This window comes from Anser brachyrhynchus, assembly GCF_964034855.1.
Source record: "Anser brachyrhynchus genome assembly, chromosome: 4".
NCBI classification, from domain to species: domain Eukaryota; kingdom Metazoa; phylum Chordata; class Aves; order Anseriformes; family Anatidae; genus Anser; species Anser brachyrhynchus.
The window spans coordinates 52,065,121-52,091,116 of record NC_137698.1 but is presented as its reverse complement, the minus strand read 5'-3'; the positions used below and the strand labels follow the sequence as shown (position 1 = coordinate 52,091,116).

Here is a 25,996-nt window from a genome sequence, read left to right as displayed (position 1 = left end):
TAATTTTTTTCCTTGTAGACAGAATTGCTTATGCATGCCACCTTTCCCATGTTTCTCTAGGGAAACTGAAGCATCAAATGATTAGGTAACCTGAGGAGTTGCAACACCGCTCCTGGAGTTAGGAACTGCTGGTTCCCACTCCCACCTCTTGGATTGTATTTGTTTATTGAAGCAATTAGCCACTGCAAGCCCATCAGTAAGCACATGCAACATTCAAACAGTTGTATAAATGGATGAAAGTCCCAGTGGAAGCTCTAGTTAGGAGGGAAGGAGTGCATCCCAATCTAGCTGGAGCTTCTCCAAACCCAAGGTGTTAAGTAATTGCTGCTTTTCATGGCAAGGCATTCTGAAAACATACTTATCACACCAGTCGTAAAACAAACATCTAGAGAAAACATTTGTCTGCATCTGAAAAAATAAAATAAAACCAAGCTGGAGCTCTGTTTTCTAGGTTTCCACCCCTCCTTAGTGATGGTTGTAGCATTTACCTGCTTGGTAGTTTGGGTTTTCCTGTGGAAAGTCTTAATCCTAAACTGTAACACTAGTCTTATAAGCTGAAATACTAGTCTTAATACTAGCCTTAATACTAAGCTTAATACATCGCTGCCAACCACAACAGCGAACCTCTCTAACAAACGGGCATCCTCCACTTTCTGTCTTGGGTTTCATGCATCCTGCACAAATGTTCTTTTCAGGTTTGGGGTCCATCAGTCCAAACTGGCAGTAATTCGAGGTCTCTGTATTTAACATTGAAAACATATCACCTAGTCTACTACATTAATTAACATAATGCAACATTCATTCATTGAGTTATTAACAAAAAATGTCAAAATATCAAAATTTTAAGCACACAGGTGGCACATTGTAATTCTGACGCAAATCTGTTACTCTTCATGAATAGTTCTGGGGTATTTCTTTTTGTTTTGTTTGTTTATTAATTAACTCAATTCACTGATCAAGTTCATAACGTACCCCTGAAAACAGCTGCAGTGGCATAAGTGGCAAATAAGCAGCACACAGCAGTTCTGGGTAGAGAGCAGAAACAGTGCAGAAGGAAGAAGAAAAGGAGAACTCCTTACCCTGGTTTTTCTGCTGAAGCTGATGTTGCTTTACCATGAAACGACAAACTGAGTTTCATGTGAATAGTTACTTACATGAGTATTCAGCACGGGCTTATTTGAATAATTACTACTGGATGTACGCAAGGATTGCAAGATCTGCCCTTGCGTTTCAAATGGCACGGAAGTCTTTTGCACCATTTATGATGTTGCAGATTCCAGAAAATAAAAGACAACCGAATGAAAGGGAACTGTTATTAACCCCTTTTCAAACTGCAAATTTCACAGAAGTATGAATACAGAAAAAAATATACTTTAGCATAACCTGTTATAGTTTTAAAATTGGAATGGAAGTGAAAAATACTGTAATGATATCTGAAATATATCATATGCCAGAAAAAGGAGAAGTCAAAAATACCTGGATTTGGTTTTTTTCTCTCTTCTTTTGACAGCAGGCTCTCAGAAACCACTTCTATCGTATGTAAACTATTTTTTTAACTGACAGAAATGCAATTTTGGGGGGCTGTTTTCAAACAAATTTGAAAAAATTACACCCAAATGTTTGAAAAACCTTCCTCTCTGCTTGAAAGACAAAGTACCAACGGGCTAGTTTTTTATATAAACAGACTTTGTGAAAATAAATTTCATATTTGCATGCACTGCGCTTAGTTAAAGAAGTAAGCGGGCTAAGGGGTACCCAACTCGTTGACTCAAGATTTTCCAAGATAAGCATGTGATGTTACAAAATACCCTTTGTTCACCTGAAAGCTACTCACGTACACATATAGGAGAATTTCATTGTAACCTACGCAGGTTTTACAAAACTCCTCAGAAACAGGGTCACAACATTTCACAGACTAAAAGCATTTGTTTCCTTTTAGCATTGTAACTTGGGTAGCTGGGTATGTAAGTGAAGAAAACAATGCTGAAAAAGTCCCTCTTGGATAGGGAGCACTGGCACCGAGGTGGCTTATCACCCCAAACTGGAGAGCCAAATCACTGGTCGCTGCTCAGCTATCACCAAAGAGAACTAATCCAAAGCGCACAGAACAGCCTAGGAAAATCAAAGGTAAGAGGAGCAAAAGAGCTTATTTCTCCTTATAATGATGAGTTCAGCTTTAGGAGAAGGACATGTACCAAGCCATTTGCAAATTCAGCTGCTGCTCTTGATCGTGGTCCCCTGTAAGCAGTACACTCCAAGCACTAGGTTATCCTCTCACTGATTTATCATGCACCTTCTTTCTTTAATTCCCTCATTAATAAATAATTTAGGAAAGGAACTTGTGCTTTATGAAACAAAAAATACATTGCCATCCATGATGTAGAAAATGCTTTTTTTTTTTTTTAATTTAAATTACCTGCTACTACCTTTGAGTTAGCAACACTATAGTACACCAGATGAAGAAGGATGGACTGATCAATTTTCACTACGCTCATCAACTTCTTGAATTTTTACTCATTCCTCTACAGCTAACTATTTATAGCTTTTCCTGTTTCTTCTACATAAAAGCCCTGCAACACCTATAAATTTGCACTATCATACCTTCAGTTTATTCAGACCAAAACCTCTTCAACATCTATAAAGTTCTTTGCTGGAAGAAAATAAAACTGAAATTTAGTCTGGGATGGAGGAAAATGGGGAAAAAAAATTTTGAAACATCTGTTAAAGCAGCCAGTTATTATGAGTTTGTCTTGTGATTTCAAAGACTAGAAATAGCTTCATTTCTGAAGAAAAGCAAAACCCACTGCCCAAGGCTTTCAAATCTCTTTGAATATGAACTTCCTCCCCCACCTTATTTATTGTGTGCCAAGCGGTGATGGTAAGGCTGCAAGATCTGCAAGCCTGTGTTATTAACACTCTTTCAATGCTTGCAAAAAGGTTTTGCTGCTTTTCACCATCAGCTATATCGATTAAAGTTTAACCTCTACCATCATCCTACCCCTTATCGTCACACAGAGTAACAACAACATGGAGTGAAAATGTGAAGGTTTATGTGACTAGGGGAAAAGGCTCTTTATATGTATACACATTTATAGAGGGTCGTTGTAAATCATCATATTCACGGAAAATTCATTTAAAATGTATGCAAAGCCAATCTGATTTTTTTAGGCTCGAGATCATTCTGTTACCACATACGTAACATGGCTTTGCATCACCTTCTGCTCATTAGCATATATAGCACTTAAAGGTTGCTATTATTTTCATAAATAATGTTGCTATTAGCATTCAGTACTATTGTTAAATTTTATTCCAGCACCTTATCTTTGCTGTAGACTATGACAAGCTTTTGAGGCAAAGCTCCACAACTGAACAGTGCCTCCCACAGAAGAATCCCACTCTCAGGTCTTCTGCAGGCAGAACTGGCCTTTTCTACTGAGAATCTGTGGTTTTGGGCTCACCAGGAGCCATATGCAGCCTGACACAAACTAAAACAACCTGTTTGTCAGCAGGGTTTATTAACTCAGGCTCAGCCATAGCTCCTGCCTTCGCCCAGCTTCCAGGTAAGTGCTATGCGTATTTGGGTGCCTTAGCGCACAGGAGGACCAAACTTTTACAAGACAGACTTAAACCCACTTGGGCCTTCTGACCGAACCTCCTGCAGCAGCCAGAAAAAATCAGATGTGAGAAAATTAGTAATATTTTAATTGTCACATGATTGCCTCGGCCATTTCACTGCATCGCCAGCACTTCACAATGGTGCCGCGAGCAGCGGGACTGCAGCCGGCCAGAGGAGGCAGAGGCTCCAGAGATTTGTGCGGCACAAAGGTCTGCTAAGGAGTATTAGCTCAGCTTCCTTGCACAAATATAACTGGCCCTCAGCTGACAGATGTAAGAGGAAATGGAAAAGCATGAACAGAAGGGGCAGGTCAGGGTCGGAACTGGGAGGAGGTATGTGGTATGCTGGTCCTGCCTGCGTGGGCTTTTTTTGCTTTGCATCCTTCAAAAAGAAGCAGTTCTCTTTGTTCTGGCAAGCATATTTAAAGCAAGGTTAGAGAGGAAGATGGAAGAACTACCCCCAAACCTGCGTGGCACTGACTTGGAGGAGCAGAAGCTGACAGAGAGCAGAGTACTTACTTCACTTGTAACAGACTGGCTACTCCGCCATCCTCCTCTGGCCCTGCTGCCCTGGGCAGACGTTTTGCAAAGCAGAACCGCTGCCTCAGCCTTTCTCCTAAAAGCCCCTTCTGATAAGGAGGGAGGAGGAACAGTAACACCCACTTACTAAAAACACAGGCAAGATGAGATTGGCAAGGCAAATGGGTGATGCTTGTGGAAAAGCTTTTCTTCCTTCTACAGGAAACTGGAGATTATGAGTGATGAAAAAATAAATGTTCTGCTAAATCAGAGGCTGAACCCAATTCTGTGCAGGAATCCTAAGGCTCACCATTAAGTAATAGGTCAATTGCTATTGTACACTAAACTGCAGATTTAAGAAAAGCACACCAAATCCATGGGAGGAGAGGAGAGAAGGAGAGAAGGAGAGAAGGAGAGAAGGAGAGAAAGAGAGAAAGTCAGTGCCTGAGGCTGTCCTTTTTAATTGTAGTAAAGGAGTAATTTTAATTCAGCTTCTTCATAATTTGAATTTGATCTTCTTAACGTTACACAATCTCAGGTGATTAAGAGATATATCACAGCACAAATAAACTCAATTTATGTCAGTATTCAAGGCACACATTTGACATTGTCTAACAGATACTGTAACACATACAAATTGTGACTTGTTTCACATACAGGGATTGTCTAATACTTCCTAAGTTTTGCAAACACCATAAGATGAACTTCAACTAAACAACTGCTTGCTCTCCGACTCTGAAGTTAATTCTCTCTGCCCTCCCACCATACACACCAAGTGACTGGTACCAATCTAACTTTCACTATCTTGAATACGATCACAGTCTTGTTTTGCACCCTTTTACTTAAAGTGGAGAAAGGAAGAACTAAGCCACATATTAACCGTCTGGCACCATCTCTTCTCTGGCCCCAAGCCCATTCATTCTGGAGCTAGAAACAATCTCCTACAATAATATGTCAACACACAAAAATCAGCACCCAGCCTTCTAGATCATTACCCACGGCCATCTTAAAAGCTACCAGAAAAACTCAGTCAGTGGCTGAAGGCGAATATTTCTGGCTTGGACATGTTTTTCAGCAATAAGCCAACCTGAAATACTTCTAAGAGGCTGCCTGCTCTCTGCACCGAAGGACTACCACGGCAAAATGCCACTGGTACATTTACACGGCACAGCTGAAGCCACAGAAATCTTGGCTTGGCTCTTGGCAGCAGCAAAGCAGTACCAGCACTACCCTGCACTTGTACTGGTTCTCTGGAATTACTCATTCAGGTGCAGATTATGCTGCACCTGCTTCTGATCCTAGCCAGGCTGTTGCCAGCTTCTCTGACCTGTGCTCCTTTGACAAAACACAGGTGAGCCCAAGAATGAACATCTGGAGTCACTCATTCCACGGCTGATGTATAGTTTTCAAAGAATGCCATGAACTAGATTGGTTGGAAATTTGATAAAGGTTTCATGAACTAAAAACATATTTTGCATGTCTCAAGAAGAATACGTAGAAGTGGTCTGCAGGGACATCCCACAAGAAGTGGAAGCTGGCATCGATTATTGCTTCACCTCAACCACTCTCTTTCCCAGGGTACCCTTAAATGATCTCATACCTTCCCTTACATACGTAGAAGCATGGTACGTCATGAAGCAGCTAGAATTTCTTCAAACGCCAGCAGGAAATCCAGTGACACACAGGTTATGAAATCCATCTTCAAAGGCCAGCCTTCAGTTAGTTTGTAGTTAGCTTTACGAAAGCTCCGGCTACCCAGTCCACGGGAGCCACGCTAGACCCAGGCATAATGATCTGACTGAAGTCAAAAAGCTTGCAGCTCATCCTCACAATGTGCCAGCCAGCAGCACAATAACTGAAATAAATTATTTGGAGATGTTCCTCAAAATTAAGGGTTATCTTTCATCGAATCAACAGCGTTTGGTTTTAATTCGCACCGCAAACATCAACTCGTTCTTGCAGTTTTACTGCTAGGGAAGCAAGCTACCTACCTAGCAACTGGCTCCTTTCTGCACTTGTTTTATTCACAAGAAATGTAAAGGAACTTCCTACTTCCTCAGAGATACCAAAATTGATAGCAGGCCATAACTCCTGTATGTTTGTCTGCTAAGATTATTTCTAGCATTCCAATCACCAGATTTTCTTTAGTCGGATGAAACTGTCCCACCAGAATCCAGATACAAATCCCTTTATAACTTCTGCAAGATATTTTTTCTTTCCCCCACACAGTTATATGGAAACCACATTCCTTCCCAATGGATGACAACTCTTAGTACGTGCAACATAAAAGCCAGCTGACTGCTTTAGCATCTGCAGTGACAGCTATACAGGCATGCTTGAGCCTTACCTTATGGGAAAAGGAGCCCAGAGCCATCCGTAATACACTGGCTACATCCCAGCTAAGCACCACACGACCACAGAAGCAAGCACATGGCTGGGAAGAGCTGCAAGGAGGTTCTGAGGTCAGGCAAAAACTACAAACAAGTAGTTGGCTTTCAGGGAATTTGGGGGAATTTTAAGCATACGGCTTGCAGAAGAGAAAGCTACCAGGATAAGCACCGGGCTGGAGAGGAATGATGGCAGCTGCGTTGTTCATGTCTCATATCAAAGCAAATTAGCTCAGGACCAGATGAGAAGGCCTTGAACCAGCTCCAGGGGTGCGGTGTTCCTTCCCTCTGGGTTGTGGAAGACCACAATCTACTCTCCATATGGCTAAAATCATGATCTTTAAATCATTTATCAAGTAGCCACCCTTCTAAGTCACACGTGTAGACTAAAGGGGAGACAAGTTCAGGTCTTCTCCGTAACAAGAGTTGTGAACAACCGTGCTGTAGGCACAAATTCGACCATTCTCTCTCCAAAATTAAAAGAAGTTTAATAAATTCCTATCTTCTTTTTAGCTGACCCTTCAGTTGCTTTTGCCAAATGCTCTATGAAGAACACCTTCACAGCAAGCCGGAAGGCTGAAATCAATGCATTTCATGGACCAGTCAGGTTATCAGAGGCAAGAGTCAGAGATGTTTGTGAGCAAGAGATAGCACAGCTCCTGCTTGCACTGTACACCAGGAGCCATTCCGGTGTTTGTACACCAGCATTACACTTTTAGCAAAATTAAGCATGAAAAAGGCACACTTGAGGTACATATATATGCTGCTTTGTGGTAAGACACTAGCTATTAATGACAGAAATTTGCATAACACACCTTTTTCATTATAATGACTGTTGAATTTAAAAAAGTATATACCAGAAACTATGTTTAAACACATTCATTAATGGGGCCATCAATATGAAAAATACACACATATTAATAATCGGTTTTAAATAGAGACAGAAACAAGCACCCACTGGAGCATGCGGAAGCTGCAACGGTGAGAAATAGTTCAATAATAAGCAGGGGAAATTCAGCTGAAGGCAAAACTGTGAAGTTAACTCAGATGATAAACTTCTGACCTTAACTCATGTGTGGCAGTCCAGGTTGACAAACGTGTACATTTCTCCTGACACTCTATTATCCTGAGGCAGTACTGTAAAGTCACTTGACAACTGTTGCTTTTTTGCACCTATTTAGTGACTAGCCCCGAACCTTCTCTCATACAGACAGAGCTGATAGATCTACAGTTACCGGTCACAACTGTCTTCAGTGCACCAGGAAAAACCCAAGCCAACAAGCGAGGGGCAGGAAATATTGCAAGTTCCGGTGTCTCAAGTTTCCCCTGCATCTTTTTCATCAGGATACGGCCTCTCTGCTATATGAAACAAACACAAGAGTTTGGATTGGAAATGAGTGACTTGTCTGCAGTTCAGCTGAGATGCTGTACTACCATTCGCACATCTGGCAATTCACAGCTTCTCAAACTGTGCAATTGTTGCTCCACTTATCAAAACAGTGGTGTTGGCAAGGTCCACATTCTTATCTTCTGATTCCAGCCTCTCTCACCCTCTTATGTTCGATGGGTTACAAGGAAAATTTCACATAACTGAAACTCAGATGAAACTCAACACAAAATTCCCTCACCCTCATTTTACTGAAATAGGACAACACAGCTCTTGGTGCTCAAATTACCACTTGATTGCACTCAGAATTGTAGTAATAATGCTGCCAGACAGAACTTCACATTGTCATGCTTTGTGTTCATCTGGCATGCGACTCGAAGGACTATATTTACAGCAGCTTTCATTTTCTTTAGTAAGTTAGCAAAGTCTTTCAGTTTCTGCTTTGCTCTGTACTTGAACTAGGTGTATGTTAGGATACGGATTAAAAAATAAAAAGCAAACACAAAAAGACCTCTCTAAGTAGAATCCACACTGCCAGGTACTTTCTGAACAGGTAACTGGAAGAGCAAGACCTATTTTCCTGAAGTTTTTGAGGCAGATCCCAAAGAGTTCTACCCTGAACTTATCTGCAGAGTTGTTAAATGGTTTAACTTCTACTTGCATTTCAGCCTTTTACTAACGAAGTCTTCGCATAGAAGACTGAAAATCCAGGATGCAACCTTGAAGAATTCCTTCTTCACATACAACACAAGCAACACCAAAGGACTTCAGTTTTCACAAATATAAGTATTGATTCAGGGAAATAATTTCTCACTGCATCTGAAAATCAACACAACTGAGGCAGTGCTGTCATCTTGTGTTTTCTCCTTCTCCAAAACCCTCACGAGGTGCTGAACATCTCTAGCAAAGAGGCTCCTTAACTCCACTCGCCTTGATATCAGCTCTCGGATATCGGGGTGTTTCAGACCCTGGGAGCTAAACAGGGGGCAAGAGCACTCATCAGGTGTAACAAGACATTTAACATATTAAGGAACTGTATTCAGCTTTAATTCTCTTTAAGACATTATGTGATACCATCATTAACGCATGATAGCATCGTACTCCATCTAATCCACCCTGACGACTTACGGCAATGCATGAGAACACTACAGAAAGGGCATCACCAGCAGTAGGGCTGCCACCACCCAGTCCCACTGAGGGCAAGATTACAAGGGGTGAAGGCAAGATGCCGCAAATGTAAGACAACACAGTCCCTTATGGCTAGCTCTCAGTTTTTCAAAGGGAGTGCCTGCTTCGTGCTGACTTTCAGGGTTATTTCCAATTCAAGAGATCCAGAGAAATAACTGAATGAAGCTGAGGCAATTGTGCTGCTTGCCCACTACTTTAGTTTTTAATCATAGCACACGGCCACACAACCGAACACTACCCCGTGACACATTATGTGTAAGGCAGTTGAACAGAAAGTTGCAGGGGCAGTTTGGAAGCCAGGACTCCAAACACCTGAGTGCTAGACTTCTGCATGCTGAAAAACATTCTTTTTATTATCTTCGCTGGATGCAGCGTAGGCAGCCCTTTTACTTCCAAGAGATCCCAAAGTACATTTAAGATTACCAGTTTTAAAGGACCTGCCATGGGACAGCGAGCAGCCCATTCAGCTCAGCTCCGTTTACACATTCAGAGGCCATCCCCCCGAATCGGGTCCCGCAGCCCAACACAGGACAGATCCTCTCACTCCTTCCCCCACCATGGTACCAGGGATGGCCACGGTTTGGTTTGCAGCTTCAGCTGGAAGAGGTGCTCATAATCATGGGGAGGGGGTGACAAAAGCCAGCCCTCACACAACTCTTCCTTCCCCAAGGATGTGAAGCTTGAGCCTGTGATACAGGACGTCCTGCAATTCACAAGGCAAGCAGTAACCCTAGACATGACGAATTTGAAGCACTGCCGTTATCTCACCTCCACTTTAGCATAGAGAAGCTGACAAAAAGACGTTCACACAGGGCCGTCTAGGAGAGAGAGTCACGGGAGCTGCTTTCAGCTAAAAACAAGGGGCAGTTATCATGTGTATCTGACGGTGGGTTATGTGGCTGTCTTGTGGGGGAAAGAAAAAGTCTTCTTTTGCTCAACAAGCACCCGTGGCCAGGGGCAGGTCCCAGCCTAACAGGGCAGGGGCCAGCAGGCCCTCTGGCGGTGCAGGGCGCCCGTGCCCTGCCCAGACCGTGGTGCAGGATGAGCGCCGCTCGCTGCAGCACGCAGGCAGTTTTTTCTGCCCTATATTCAGGTGCAACCAAGGCGCAGATCTAACGTCTTCTTATGATTTAATCAGATCACAGCTCTTAAAAGGCACGGGGCTGAGCAAAACCCCTCCTGACAGGAAACCCTCCTGTGACCTACTTGAGCACGCAGGCAGTTGTACCTGACGTGTGGCTCAGTGGTACCCAAACACCCACCGATAAGGGAAACTGAACAAGAAGAAGTGGGAGTGCCAAGAAAACGCTCAGCCCAGGCTCCACACACCCCCAGCATGCTGCAATCTCCTCTTTTTCCCTTTTTTTTTTTCCTGTGGTTGTTTAACTTTGCACGGGGTTTTCACCCGAAGAACTGGGACAGCGCGCCCCAGCTGGCAGCCTGCTGCTTGCCCTGGGAAGGGGGGCTCTCCCCGGCAGCCACAGCAACTCGTCCCTCTGTGGCACGCTCCCGAAAACCAGCTCACCTGCCCGTGGTACCAAGGCTGGACCATGCTGAGCCGGGCGCAGGCTTTGCCGAGCCTCCCAGAACACAGGCCAGAGGCATCTTCTCAGCATGGTGGTTTTCCTTCTCCTAAATATTCGTGTGTTGTTGAAAGGGAAGACTTCTGTCAGGCAACGTCATTCTTGCTGAGACAGGTGAATGCTGCCTGTGATGGGCTGAGCTATTCCTAGGAGGCTGCTGCTACTCTTTCAGAGATCTCATGATCCCATTTGAACACAGCAGACACTTTACTCTGCTTGCAAGAAACTGACATCTCCATCTTACTTCCAAGTTTAGGAAACGATAAAAACCTGCTTTCCACCCCTCCCAAAGCATCTCTTACGATGAGGCCCTTCTCCCCACACCTGTACGAGAAGCCTATTTGTGTTTCAAAGTTTTATCTCCCATGGATATCTCACATTTTCCTGCCTCTGCATCCTGACTCTGAATCACGGCCCATGCAGCGGAGCGGAGGCAGGGGATGACTGAGAATTGCCAGAGCTGTAATTGCCACGGGGCAGTGCTCAATCACACGCCTCTGCTCCCCAGTTCCTCTTCTGCCCCATCAGACAGAAAGGGCATGTGTGTCCACCCAGATGTCGGCTTCCCTCGCCTACACACCACTTTCTTTGCTAATGCATTTTCCTTTAGAAAATAGCCAGAGAAAATGACCAGAGTGAGGAGAGCTGGGAGTTGCTCTGAGGGCCAGCACAGTAAACCGTGGATTTGCCTTTAGAAACAGCAGCCTCTATTAGCAAAAATACATTTCTTGAGATCTAATCATTTGTTCAAACAAATTTGAGATGGCAATTGCAATCTCACTGTTTTTGGAGAGCTGTGTCCAGTTCTATCAGTGACATACTTAATGCTGAATTAAATCCTGGCCTTGAGCATTAAGGCAAATTGGGAAGACCCCTCTGCAGTCAGCGCACTGCAACCTGTGCAGCAAGGGTCCCTCCCTTGCATTTCACGTGACGGAGGAAGCCACGGGCACCAGCAGGCCAGTTAAGAACACTGCTCCCTGACTTCCATGGTGCAACGACTGACTGACTGCTGCTGTCACTTGGTGCACAATTACCACTGCCTTGGCTAAAAATATACACACCTGCCTAATAATGAAAATATCTGTAGCACAAATGAAAAGCGTATGATAGATGTCCTTTAGAAGCACGTGTATATTTCTTTGAAATATACAAAAAAAAAGCCACCTCAGGCCTTCTTCTCCAAGCCAACCATTAGTCCTCTTCATCCAAGTACTGCTTTCCATATCTTTTGATTTTAATACCAATATTTTCTTATCCTGTTTCTGCAGAGGACCCATGTTAGACTGCTACAACTGATTCTTTGGCATACGCAAACTTGTCTTTTTTTAAAGCACAGCTCCAACTTCAGCAGTGAAAAAGTAATAGGTTACTGAAAAAAAGTCAAAACAAACAAAAGTAGCAAAACATCTTAGAGGTCAATGGTTAATAGAGGCTAAAGACATTTTTTCCATGATCTTTGCGCTGACAGTCAGAAGCACAGAATTCCATTGTCTAATAAACAGAAAACATTTTGCAAATTTGGGATATAAACATTTGTATAAAAAGTACACCATTCTGCACCTTATCTTGTGTATTCAGTTTATAAGCTAACACAACACAGAGGGAACTAATCTGCAACAGGTTTCATCTACATTTGGTGGAGGGGGAGACTTCTGGTGCTTCCAAGCAATTCTGTGAAATTAACCACTTCCCCGTTATTTTAACCTTAATTACAGGATACCACACCATCACGGCACTTCTGAATACAATGTTATTTCAGGGCAAGATAAAATAATATACAGCTGACATTGTTTTATCGGCTCTATTTTATTTTTCTCCATTTTCAGCCATTGTAGGCAGTCAGCCAGGTTACTGGATCCATCACAATGCCAAATTCACAGGACTGAGCACACGGCTAAGGATTAAAATGTAACATAACTCAGGACATAATTCTAGCTGCTTCACAATCCATGGATTTAGAAGATTAAACTCTACATTAACATCCAAGAGGGGAAAAAAAAAAAAAAAGGTATTCCTCTTGTTAGTTTTGAAGGGCTAATAAAATCAGGTTTGGCTGATAAAAACTTGAGTTACTTCACAAAGAAGGCCTAAGCAGCAGTGTGTTCTACCTCCAGACTCCAAATCTTTGTCTTTGATTTTCATACCTGTGAGATTACTGAGTTTTTTAAAAGAGAGGGAGAGAGAGAGAGAGAGAGAGAAAGGAGGGAGTATCCAGGTGCCAAATATAACCACATTGCTCTGTTTTCCGTGGTTGCAGCCGGCAAACTCCCATGGAGATCAGTTGGTTCAAAACACTCAAAGTATTCATTTAGGAATTTAGCAAAGCATGTAAAGCACCCCTTCATTCAGGAATAAATGCAGAGACAACCATCATTATCTCACCAGGAGCTTTAATGTCTTACAAGATAAATTTTGCAACAAAAACCTGGAGAAATATGAAGACTACGAGAGGAGAGTCCGACAGCAAACAGGCTCTCTCCCCCTGCAAACCACAGTCGTCAGAGGGCTACGAGAAGCAGCGGCAGAGCTCTGAACAAGGGGGACCGCAGGCCACCGAGCGCTCCCTGCCACGCGTCCCAGGAGACCACTCGGCCCGAGAAGGAAGAGCTTTGTGGGAGCTGCCATGAGGACAAACCCTCTGGGGAGGACGAAGCCCGAAGGGGAGCCGCTGTGGGGACAGAGCTGGGAGGACAGCCCGGGGAGGGAAGGCGGCGCGGCCCTCAGCTGGCGTGCTGAGGAGAAAGGGGAGCATGTGCCCCCTCGCCTGGGGTACTCGCCAAAGGGTAGCTGGGGGTCTCTTTGCACGGGCCCTGCCCTCAGAGGGCCCAAAATAGCCTCGATACTTACATACCAGCCATAAGCAGCAACTCATTTTTCAGTCAGTGGGGAGTTCGGAGAGAAATTAAACAGCAACGCCTCACCCTGGAGTCACACCGTACCGAGGGTACGGCACATCTGCAGCGTTTAGTCCAGACTGAAAACGAATGGCCAAGAAGCAAGCGGTCCCAAGACACGTCTATATCCGCGTTTCTGCTGCGGTCAGATTTTAAAACCTTAATAAACACTCTTGCTTACTCGCCTGCGCATCGCAGATTAGCGTTAGTTACCACGAGACCTATCCGTCAGTCCAAGAAGCGAGCTGGTGGCCACGGCTGCACGAAAAGCTCAGCTGGTGGCTCCAGCCATTACCAGCTCCGACCTACACCAGCCCGGACGGGACGCCCGGGGAGAAGCACACAAATCCTGTCACCCACCGCACCGGCAGTGCCCGAGCAGCAGCCCAAGACAGCGCATCCACCGCAGGGAGGGAGAAGCAGGCGGCGGGACGGAGGGCACGGCGAACTGCTGGGATGTCTGAACTCACACGCCGAGCTAGCCCTGCCTTCAGCCAAGCCCTCTCAGCGAAGCACAGCAGCTACACGGATGCATTGAAAAACCCGCAGCAAGGAAACAACGACAAAAAAAAAAAGTCACGAAACAAGGAAACAGCGAAATCCGAAAGGATTCCGCAGCCCGGACGGCGCTGCCTCGTACCCCACGAACCCCATTAAGAGCAAAGGTGGAAAGCGCAGCTTGTGCCACAGCCTCCCCTTGGCAGCTTCCCCTCGGGAACCGCAGCCCCTGCACGGCGGCAGCTCCGGGGGCACCCCCCGAGCCCCCCCAAAGCCACCACGGCCTCTCGGCTGGGGGGAGAGGGACGGGGGCAGCCCCTGCCCTGCCTTACCTGGGTCTCCCGAGCTCCGCCACCGCGGAAGGGGCCTCGGCGCCGGCGGCGCAGAGGGAGGCGGAAGGAGGCAGGCACGGCACCGCACTGCCCCGCTCCGGCCCGGGCGGCCGCCCCGGCGCCTCCTCCAGGCGGCGGCCGAGGGAGCCGAGGGGAGGCCCCGGCCGCCCCCCCTCGTCCCGGTGCAGGTGCCGGGAGTCCAGCGGCTCAAGGGGTCTCGTCTGAAGGCCAGGCGGCTTCTCGAGGCCGGCGGGAGTCCCCGCCGAAGCGCAGCCCCCGCCGAAGCGCAGCCCCCGGGGTGTGTGAGGAGGTGGCACCCGGGTGCTGTGCCTCGCCTTCTCTTGCCCCAGCCCTTGCCTGTGGAAGCTGTCAGCCTGCTAAGTCCCACTAACAAAAGAAAAAAAAAGTGTTAAAGTTCAGTCAGAATGCATCTCTGTTGTTTTCCAGTGGCAGCCCAGAGGAAAGCGAGCAGGGCCTATGCTGCTCAGGAGCAGAGGGCTTTGTTGTGACTAGTGCGTAATGGCTGGATCAACACAGATGTCTTTCTGTTCAGTTCAGAGGAAATGACTTACAGAGCCTTTGTTTTCACTTGGGGGATTTCCTCTAAATTACATGTTTGGCGCTGTGGCCATGCCCGTCACACTGCCTCGGAGCCCAGGGAGTTGTGGGGCTCCATCCCTAGCGCGGGGCGTCCCTGGTGTAAAACACCTGCGGCCACCTCACGGGGACCAGTCCCTCCAGCCCGCTCTCACCACCCTCCCTCCACTCCATCCCCACACAATTGTGGTAGCATGCACTCAGGTGCCCATGCAGACCTCCCTACCCGCTGCCACTGATGCCGTCGGTTTTGCAAAATGGGCAACTTCTGCTTCATTTTTCAAGCAACAGCAAAATCAGCTTCTGGCGTTGCCTGCTGCTGTGGCAGGAGGAAAGGGCAAGACCAAACAATTGTTTAAGGAGGAACTTGGAATAGCTTCGCCACATAAGGTGCCATTTTTGAGCTCCAGAAGGAAGTATCATCTAGCAGAGAGCGGTTATGATCATGCGACACCAACAGCAGATTTACATCAGCCCTGAGACTCCATCCCAGCAGCAGCAAAGGGACAGGAGAGCACACCTCTGTGGTCCAAAGCATGTGCCTACTGCCATGTGGGAGCTTCTACCACAATGGCAAAGACTTTAGGAGGGCGGTGGGATCAAGGCAACTACAAGGTGACTCTGCTTCTGGGGATGGGCACACATTTCTGCAGGACTGAAGAGGGTTGCTTGTTGCCTGAACACAGGTTAGGGAGAGAGCTCTGTAAAGGCTGGGTGGCAAAGATGAGGATGTGCTGAGCAGCATTCAGGAAACTCTCTGTCGAGTACACACTGAGCACATGCATTGAGGAAAGGCTATGGAGCTTGGGAAAAAGCATTGTCCGCCATTCTGTATGGCTTCTTATGGCTTGGTGAGAAGGGCAGCACCATACACTTGGATTTCTGCTGCGCAGTTTTGGTTTCTTGTGGCCTGTATGCCTTTGCTATAGTTAAATAGAGCAACTGGTGTGATTTCATTTTGAGACACATGCCAACCCTTGCGCAGTGCCAGGGCTTGCAGAATTACAGTGGGGAGGCCTTTGCATCTTGCCAGAAGTGTTTTGTTTTCCTTCCATACTTCATAAATTTCTAAAAGCATTCATAGCCAGGGCCACTAAAGTGTCCTGATAGGCAGGTGACCTGTTCTCCGTTATCTCCATTATCACCAGTGACAGGACCTGCGGGAATGGTGTTAAGCTGAGGCAGGGGAAGTTTAGGCTGGACATCAGGAAGAGGTTCTTCACTGAAAGGGTGGTCGCACACTGGAACAGGCTCCCCAGGGAAGTAGTCACTGCACCACGCCTGTCTGAATTTAAGAAGAGATTGGACTGTGCACTTAGTCACATGGTCTAAACTTTTGGGCAGACCTGTGCAGTACCAGGAGTTGGACTTGATGATCCTTATGGGTCCCTTCCAACTCAGGATATTCTATGATTCTATGATTCTATATAATATTTAAAGCATAAAGATACTTTTCAAATAACAAGCTTCTTTTACACGTCTATATAAATTTTACAGATGGGAGGGGGCTGAGCTTTCCACCCAGGGGAATGTTTCGGCTTTAGGATTTAAAAAAAAAAAACTGCAGAAAAAGCAGCAAGTTGTAACCAGAAATGATTTCATTTCCCTAAAATTTCACATGCTGAAATGCTATGCAAACAGTGCAGTAGTGGGGGAATGAGAAAAGGAGGGGATATTTCAGGGTTTTAGCTTTGGTTCTACTCCCAGAAGAGCTCAGTGTTGCTTGCTGTTTCCATCTTTTTCTCTTTTGCCTCTTAGAAGTTCAGGAATCCTTTGGGCTGGGATGGTGTAGCATCCATCCCATCTCTGGGCTGCAGGGATCGGAGCACATGCTGTCTGAGCCTTTTCTTTAGTAAGCCTCTGGGGACTCAGTGAAATTAAATGGCATAGTGATCTTGCCGTGTTTTGGATTAAGGGCACTTGGCATCCAGAGTGGTTGATTTTTGCTCTACTGCAAAGGAGGAACAGTGGTGAAGGGTTAGTCTGGCAAATTGCCCCTCTCTAGGAGGAAGTCTCCCCTTCGGAAAGGATGGAGGCTTATGAAATTTCAGGACAAGAGAAAAATTACAGTCGTCGTTCACTGTCTGGTTTCCATATCAGCAAGTGTGCTGGCTTTTTCTGCCTACTCTTTCTCCAAAGCTTCTTCTCCTTTTTGAGAGATTTTGGAGGTGATATTTCCATTACATCACTGAAAGTAACTCTAAAGAGCAGCGGGAAATACAGACATATCATAAAATATTTTTTCTTGCAGTCAATATTGTTGTCACATGAATTTGTGGCCTGGCATATAAGGATGTCTTAAAGGTCGATGGAGAGATCAGCAAAATAGCTGAAAACCACAGGGAACATGTCTGAATAAGCCTTGGTTAGGAGAAGAGAAACCAGAAGGCGGGATAGCCATGGGCACTCTGGACAACCAGTTTGCAAGGTGGGCTATGGTTTGCTGGCAGACAGTTTGAGCATGTATGGGGAAGATTTTAACTGGGGGCTGGGGAGCAGGACTCAGAAACACAACAAGTTTACACCAGCTAAAGATGTCTTCCTTCAAAATGGCCACTAAAAATATATTCAAGAAGGGAATTCAGCTGGGAAGGGAAGGGGAGAATAAATATGTGAATAGACTTTAACAGAGAAGATAACTTTCACAGCTAGTAATGCTGAAGTTAACTAGCTTGCAGCTAACTCAGGTATGTTGAAAGGAATTTAAATCTTTATTAATCTTACCTACCTTCACACATTTATGTCTTCACATGAAATTATCATCTAGACTCCTCCTAATGAAACAATTCAGGACTTTTAGAGCCCAGATCATCTGACTTGTTTATTCTGGGATGAGGTGAATTGCCCATGGGCAGGTTTCTCCCTCTCTCAGTTGATCACTAAAGGCATGACAACTAGATATTTAGTGCATTTTCACTGTAAACTTTTGAAGCTAGGGAAGATTAATTTATTGTTAACATGCCTTCCATGTTAAGCCTACCTATAGAGTTCTTTACTGCAACCCACTGTAGTAATATCTTCTACAACTTTCTGCTGGGAAACCAATAACAAAGTTCCCCAAGAATTTCCACACTGGCTCAGACCAAGAGTCTGTAATAGTGACTAGCACTGGACACCTAAAACCAAGATGTAGTTAGGTCCTAGGATAAGGAGTTGTAGCTCTAGGTAAAGTCTCTCATGAGTTCTCTCTAGCTCTGAAACTTTAGTTTTAACTTCCTTGCAAAATATTTTCAGTTTAGTTTTGGCTATTAAAACTCTGGATATTCTTGTTATCCATGTATCAAACTTCCTTTTTAATCTTGCTACTTGCTGATGCCCATGGCAACATATTCTGCGATCTAATTGTGCACTTTACCAATGCTATTTCCCTTCCAGCCTTTTACGTCATTTTGTTTCTATTCGATCCTCTCTGTGAAACAGAGAAAAATATTTTGTTCTTCTACCTAGCCAAGTTAGGGGAAAAAATATCAAGTATGGTTCAATCCAGGCACAATGTGTATCAAGGGAACAATAAACCAAGGGTTTCTGCTACACCGTGAGACAGAGCCTGTGCTTCGTCCCAGCCCTTGCTAATAGGACACGTGTCAGGGCTCCATGGGGGCCAGGGAGCCCTGTTCATCTCCCTGGGAGCCATGGGGGACGCCCAGGGGGACAGCAGGACAGGGCCTCACAGCCAGGGCCTGTCCCACCACCCTAGCCAGGGAGCAAGCCAGGCTTGAGGTCAGCCAGGTTCGACCAGATCATCAGATTCTGAAAGAGGAGGAAAATAGACAGTGAGCTCCCAAATTCTTTTTCCCTTTCTCCCTGAATAACCATTTGTGCTAGAGTTTCAAAGTCAAAAATGAAATGAAGACCTCTGTAATTTTACTTCAGTAGCCTTCAAGCATCATGATGCAATATTTCATTACACAATCACAATGTTTACTCCACTTCTCTGCTTCTTTCTCGACTCCTCTGCTTCCTTATTCAGGATGAATAAAGTTTACAAAACAACCAATTCTTCAGTCTTTTCCGGTATCTGTCTCACAGACAGCCCTATGCTTTCATTTTTTGGTGTATTTTCTGAAGCTTACTCTGAGGAAACATTTGATATATTCATGGGATTTTCTGTGGCATCCATCACTACAAATGAGTGGAATGGACTACCTCCAGCCTTCAAGAGAGATGGTACAAATTGGATATGGTAAGGGTCTGCAAAACCTTGAATGGGATGGAGAAGGTGAATAGGAATCTGCTGTTTACTGTCTCTTCTGATTCAAGAGCTAGAAGTTCTCCAGTGAAGCCAGAGCTGGACTGAAACCAAACAAAAGGAGACGGTTCATCAGGCAGCAATCAGAAGATGTGTGGAGCTCTTTGCTTCACAAAGGATGATATGGACAGAGTAAATCGGATGGGTTTCAAGAGAGACTGGGCAGGCACTTGGAAGAGAAATCTATTGAGAATCCCTAGACAGATGCAATACCTCAGATCCAGGAAACATTCTGAGACTGAACCTTGAGGAATACTTGTATGTGGTACCATATCGGCTTGCCCTGTTCTTGCTTTTCCCTGGTCATCCGTCTGTGGTCAGCACTGGAGGCAGGATGCTGGGCTGGGTGGATCATATGCTTGACAGATACAAATGAATGTATTTTTTTACAACAGTCCTGTAAGTTATTGCAACATTTATTGCCTGTCCTACAAGTCATCATAGTAGCTCACCAAGATCATACTAGCACTTTCCCCACCATCAACTGATCTGCATCTCGCACAGCCCAGGACCTACTTCTCAATCTCCCATAAAGGGCAGTCAATCTTCTTTGTTCCCCTGAAGATTTTATTGCTGGAATAAGTCAAAGTTCATGAGGAGCAGGGATTGAGGTAGAGACAGTTGGATCATCCACTGAGGTCCCTACTCAGCTGAGACATTTAAGAGCCCCTGCATGTCTTTGAAGGGACAGATTATTCCAGTATAGGGCTAGGTTATAACTATAATTGTGCAATCCCATCATAGTCTGAGGACTCCAGCAGTCATGATCTGGGCACACCAGCACCAAATATGCCGGACATCTGCATAATGGCTATGTGTTTAGGAAATCTCCTGCCTAGCTCTAAGGACAACCAAACTACTTACTGCTGCTGAGTGTTGTTTTTACCTGCTTTACTTGAAACGCCTAAATAATCCCTATGGCTCTGCTTCTTCTTTGCAAACAGCATATTTCCTCTACTGCTATAACAACAGGCAGTATTCTGGCCACAGTGGCTAGACCACAAAGACATTCTCTGCCCTCTTTTATTAAGATGCATTAGGATGATCTGGGGAAAAATATATACATATATATATATCTTCTGGATTCATTACTAACAGGTAGTAGAGAGAAGAGTTGCTTTCAGGCTCAGATCTGGGTATCCTTCCTTTACAGACTCAAAACCCAGGTTCTCCAGCACATCATGGAGTCGACAGCAATGATGGTGGATATACTGGACTCCTCTGCGTGAGAGCCCTGTGAGCTTTCTTCCGAGAACAGACCACACATTTAAAATACAGAACTAACTACTTTCTCAAGGCTCTTCTGCACTGTAAAATTCAAGCAAGAACTTTTATAGAAAGATTGCTGGCTGGAGGAAGCCCTAAAAGACAAGTTTCACGTAACTGCTTTCTGGGGACAACATGCTCCGCTGAAAAACTGAAAAAAAAAGTCTGAAGAAGAGAAAATACTAATAAGCCTGACCATCCCTTTTTACTGGGGTAGGCACACGGGGTATCATCGTTCTTTGCAGTGGCCAGATCAGGTTCAACACAGGTCTGCCCCAGGCCATGGAAGAACAGTCTCCTCTCCCACTACTGTTTCTGTCCTCTGGAGTCCCTCTGAATCTTTGTAGATTAGGGTCTCTCTGTTTCATAGCCCATGACAGATAATTCAGAGGAAAAGATGATGTAAACACAGTTCATGTTCTGGGGCAAATGTTAAGGGCTCTGAGAAACAAGGAACATTCCTATAGGACTAAATGGACATCCATAGGACAATAAATGAAAATGTGAGCCCAGTCTATGGGATATTTACTCATTTGCTAGTTAATTGTCCATTTTCACATTCTGTAGCAAAGGATACAGTCCAAAAAAGACAAAAAGAAATAATTAAAAGAAAGGCAGCAATTATCCATATGCACCACTTGTCTTTTCTCTTCCTGACATTCCTTGCTGCTGCCCTTGATCGCTGTCTTCTCCGAGAAGGTCCCTCTAAAAACTTTTCTTTCTGGACTAGGCCGCCAGCTTCTCTGAGTGGGAGGTCCCAGCTGGCACTGCCAGATGCAAGGGTGGCCATGGCCTACCATGACAGCACCTCTCATCAGACCAGCTGGGATTAACCTTCCTGCAGATTCCAGATCTTTGTTACCATGAGGGCTTTTTATCCTATCAGCATTAACCAGTTGATGTCAGATTTTCCTTTGGCATGCTGAGTTATGCCACCTGAGATTCTGTGATGTTTATATCCACAGCTTAGCCAGGAGTGATAAAGTGATGAAGGCTAATCCCATGTAGAAAAAGAAATTGAGGAAATATATGATCAAACACTTAGGTGATAATCATATACTAGAAGAAAAATTGACAAGACTCTGTAAGGAACATTAATACAATTATTGATTTAAGGATCAAACAGTAAAAGAAATATACTTCAGGCTGAGTTAGCATTCAAAAACACATGCATACACCTCTCTCTAAACCTACTGTATCGATGCATTTGAGTGTTAAGCTGGATCCATAAATTTGCAGAAGGCTTTGCTAAACTTCTTTAATTTGTGGTAGATCTGTTTGACCACAACAATTTCTTTGATCGTATAACCCCCACACTCTCTTTCCCATTCCTCTCTGTGGCTGTGTAGCACTGCAGTGTTACTTGTCATAACCCAGGTAGTCAATTATTAAAAACAAGTCCCTAACTTCAGTGCAGCACAGCCTGATTGAGGGATGTCTTGATGTGCTAATGTAATAAAATAACAGGAAGCAAAGTGGTGTATATAAAATGGTGAAAAAGCGTCTTATTTATTTGCACAATTCACCCTGACACCGGGTCAGCACGACAGCACTGGAGAGCATATGAAAGTTTTTTGCTGGTACTGAAACAAAGAATAACTACCTAAAAAGGTAAGGATGTGGATGAGGGTGTCAGATTGCTCCACTCTGGTGGTTTTCAACTTGTGATCCCTGGGCCTCTAGATACTTGAGCAAGTACTTCTCAGGGGACCACAGGAGCTAACCGAGAAGGGCCACCTCTCTTAGGCCAGTCTGAAGAAACCATGAGGATCCTGAAATCAAAACCACCTGAAAACCACCACCCTGCACCAGCACATCTCTACACATGTCTTGGACCAGTCTGCAGCATGCAGCTACCAGCAGCTGTGGCTAAGTGACACTGCGGGGCAGTCTGAAACATTTTGACAGCACCGTGTGTGGTTTGGAAGCCACATGTGTGGCTGCTAAGGAAACGGCTTGCCGACGGCTCTCTTCAAGGATTCAAAAGCAGGTTTAGACTTCAGATACAGGTGGCAGGGCAAGAATTTAAGCACCAGATGTAGGTGTTACACTGAACAGATGCGGAGCTCAGCAAAACTGGAATTTCATGGCTGACTTCAGTGGAATTACACCAAATTTATAGCAAAAATATTGAGATTTTGTTTCAGGATGTGGTCTGTTTAGCTATACTACTGTAAAGTAGGTGGTCAATGTGTAATTTTAGTTTGTACGTAAAGTTTCATGTGAGACTCTGCATAGGCTTAGAACACAGAGCAAAAATGCTAAAATTAATATAACTTTTCTTCTCTGGGAGACAAGAACATTTCTCCATTTACAAGAGGTTTTACCATTGTGATATACAGCAATGTTACACTGTTTTAATTGGAAGAAGTAGCTGAACCACTTTGATTAAAAGGCTATCAAGCCAAAATCCTAACCCCCAGGATTAGATTCTGATGGTGGCTACATTATTTAGATACATTCCCAGGGAAATTGTTCTGAATTTACACAGGTCAGACTATGCTTTGTTTATAGAGCTTTAGTGTATTTGGGTTTCCCTGACACAATATCAAACCAGAGAAGAAAATATATCACAGATCTGGTTGACTGTGTAAATCCACTTACAAGAATATCAGCAGTAGTATGACAGCAGTCTTCACTCCAAGCATTTTGCCACCTGACCTTGATTTATGCCCTCGTCAGGCCAGTTTGTGGCACCCCAGTAATGACAATTCAGAGTAAATCCAGTGTAATAATTACTTATCTCAATTTATGCTACAGTGACCTTGATGGCATCCTGGAATCATCCTAAAAATATTTTTTTCCAATCTTCATTGACAGCAATTAATGGTACATATTTTCAAAAGACTTTAAACAAATGGCTTCAGCTTCATTACTAAGCAATTAGTAACTTCAAGTTGAAGTGTTTTATTAACTGATGTTCACTTTTAAAGTAATATTTACCAACTACATCTGCTACTTAATTGTTCCAAAAATCTCTTAAAATTGAGGTACAGGGGTAGCTAGGGAGATTTGGATGATAAAACGAGGGTATAATTGGTTTTCCACTGCACAATTAAAGCCTGCTATTTTGCAACCTCCTCTAATTCATGTCTAAGTCTGATCTTGTTCTGTATGTGAACTCCAGCTTTCTAACTTTTTTTTTTTCAGATCCAGCATGGTTGATTACCATGGTGCTTAAGAGATGTGTGTGTACTTGTATGTGCATGTACAGATGGAGAGATTCACACACACAAACATACGTACGCGCATACACAATTTGTTACACACCTATTGAAAGCCACATTGAAACAATACAATTTGTCCCATCACGTCTAACTGCAGAAATACGACAACTGAACAATAGACAATGATCCTATTCTTTTCCCAAGTTAGTATGTCGTGTGCTTTATTGGATTCTGTCGTAAACTCTGTATTTTTGGAGAACTGTTTGTCTACCACTGCTTAGATGCTTAACTCTTAGGAAAATCAATTGTGATGAGCATTAAAAGCATTTTGTAAAGCGTAATCAAACTCTCTGGAAAAAAAAAAAAACATTTTTCTCAATCATTTCTTGCCAAAATTCTTATGAGAAAGGAAGAAGACTGTAGGTCCCTTGCCTTCACGTGTTTCTTTGTTCTAACACACAGGCATGTCACTGGTGATGGATGCCTGCACCACGACTACGCATGGGCTGACCCATGACTATCTAGCCTCACATTTGGCTTGTAAACAATAGTAGGAACTGAGCCCATAGAAAATATCTCACTCTCGCCGGGCTGCAGCATTGTTTGAGCTGGGAAATCGACACAAACTGCTACATTCTTGGTTAAAAATAAGAGGCCTTTGATTTTCTCTCTACTCTGAACTTTCCACCGAAGGTTGACTTTAGTTGTTTCGGCACATCTTTTGAGGTCTGAATATAGTTCAACTCCTCTGTAGAGCTTTCTGTATTGAAAAAAACGTACAGCACTGGAACAGGCTCAGACCTGTTAATAAAGGAAGTGCAAAATGTGCCTTATCACATCAGATCCTAGCTTCCTACTGTGCCCTAACGGAGGGGCTTGGTGTTGGTGGAGGTAAGGCAGAGAGCTACCACTGCTGCCTCAGCCCCAGGCAGCTTTTCCTCCTCCTGGAGGAGGCCTATCCTTGGTTCATATTTAGCTCTGGAGCACCACCGACTACAGTCATAGCCCACACCTGGGCTGAATCTGTCCCATCTATTTTTTTCATTTTGCAGCCTCTACAAATCCCTCACAATGAGTGATTCAGCCTTTCCACCAAGCAATAAAGGCATTTAAAAGTCTGCAGCTCACTGGCACATATAAAAGATTGTTTCAAGCTGCAAATGATAATATCAGTCACATTGCACATGTACAAAATATGATACTGCAAGGTGCTGATCATGTATTGTTTGTACTGCAAATGTTCAGTCTCTGTAGAATTGCAACTTGAATATGGACAAAGCTGGAAAGATGATTCAAATCTGAAATCCTTCCCAGACCTATGAACACCACTCCTGCTATCAGAGCCACCCCACAGGAACAAGCCACTAACAAGGGTGGCAAACTCTGGATGGAAGGCAGCTTTTTGCCTCCACTACCTTCAGTAATGAACAAGTCTAGATTATCCGGCAGTGATGAGTCTGTTATCAGTTTAGATGTAGTGGTAGCTAGTTAAACTCATTTGCTCCTGAGGAAGTATCCTTTGACTTGCACAGTTCTTCCTCCCAGGTGTTTGCCCTCATTTGTAGAGAGCAATCATATATTCTCAGAAACCACATCTAGCTCAGTTGAACAGGACTCTCTCAGCTTATACTTACAGTCTCGGTGTTTTCTTGATCATTTTAAGGTACACTTTTCTGAGCTTCTCCCAGTATGTACTAATCTTTATTCACTGTGACAGCGTTGTTCTGGGTACTCCAAAAAAGGTCTCAGCTTATACAGCTGCATAATATTACCCTTTAACCTACTTGAAACACAGCACAAGTAGATCTTCAGATGTGTTCTCACTTTTCATGATGATGTTGGAGTAGTGGTCTATAGATATCCTGTAATGGACAATTGACTAAAACAGCCAGCTCTTCATCATTTGTCAGCAGCTGAAGGACCTGCATTTACTGAAGAAAATCCTGCTGGTCTCTACTTTAGACTTTTTAGTCTACTTTAGTCCACCTTAGACTTTTTAGTCTACTTTAGTCTACTTTAGACTTTTGTTAACTGAGCCCTTGGTTTATGGATGTTCAGTCCTCCTGTGCATTAAAGACACCTTCTCTGTGTAACCAGCGTATTTCATTAATAGCTTCTATCCTTTTTGACACAATCGTTAACAAAAAAAAATGCAGTCAGTCTCTAATCCACTCCAGAGTCACGCAAGTCATCTTTCTGAATTCTCCTGTAAGTACAATTGCTGTTGTTGTTCTTCAGCTAGTTTCTTCCCTCTGTTTTTCCTGTATCATCACACTGACTTCCCACATGCCACCATGTCAGTCACTTCACT

General features: G+C 44.2%; 1 protein-coding gene across 3 annotated transcripts in view; it reads right to left on the bottom strand.

Annotated features, from left to right (window-relative positions):
- TEC (tec protein tyrosine kinase) overlaps positions 1-14,946 on the bottom strand; it is a 49,891-nt gene extending 34,945 nt beyond the window's left edge. For 2 of the 3 annotated variants that reach the window (XM_080588933.1, XM_080588932.1), the window contains exon 1: positions 14,407-14,946. The gene's annotated coding sequence lies outside the window, so the exon portion shown is untranslated. Of the gene's footprint in view, positions 1-1,079; positions 4,116-14,406 lie in introns of those variants that run through there. The other variant, XM_080588934.1, reaches the window with a different exon arrangement.
- Between the last annotated feature and the right edge of the window lie 11,050 nt (positions 14,947-25,996).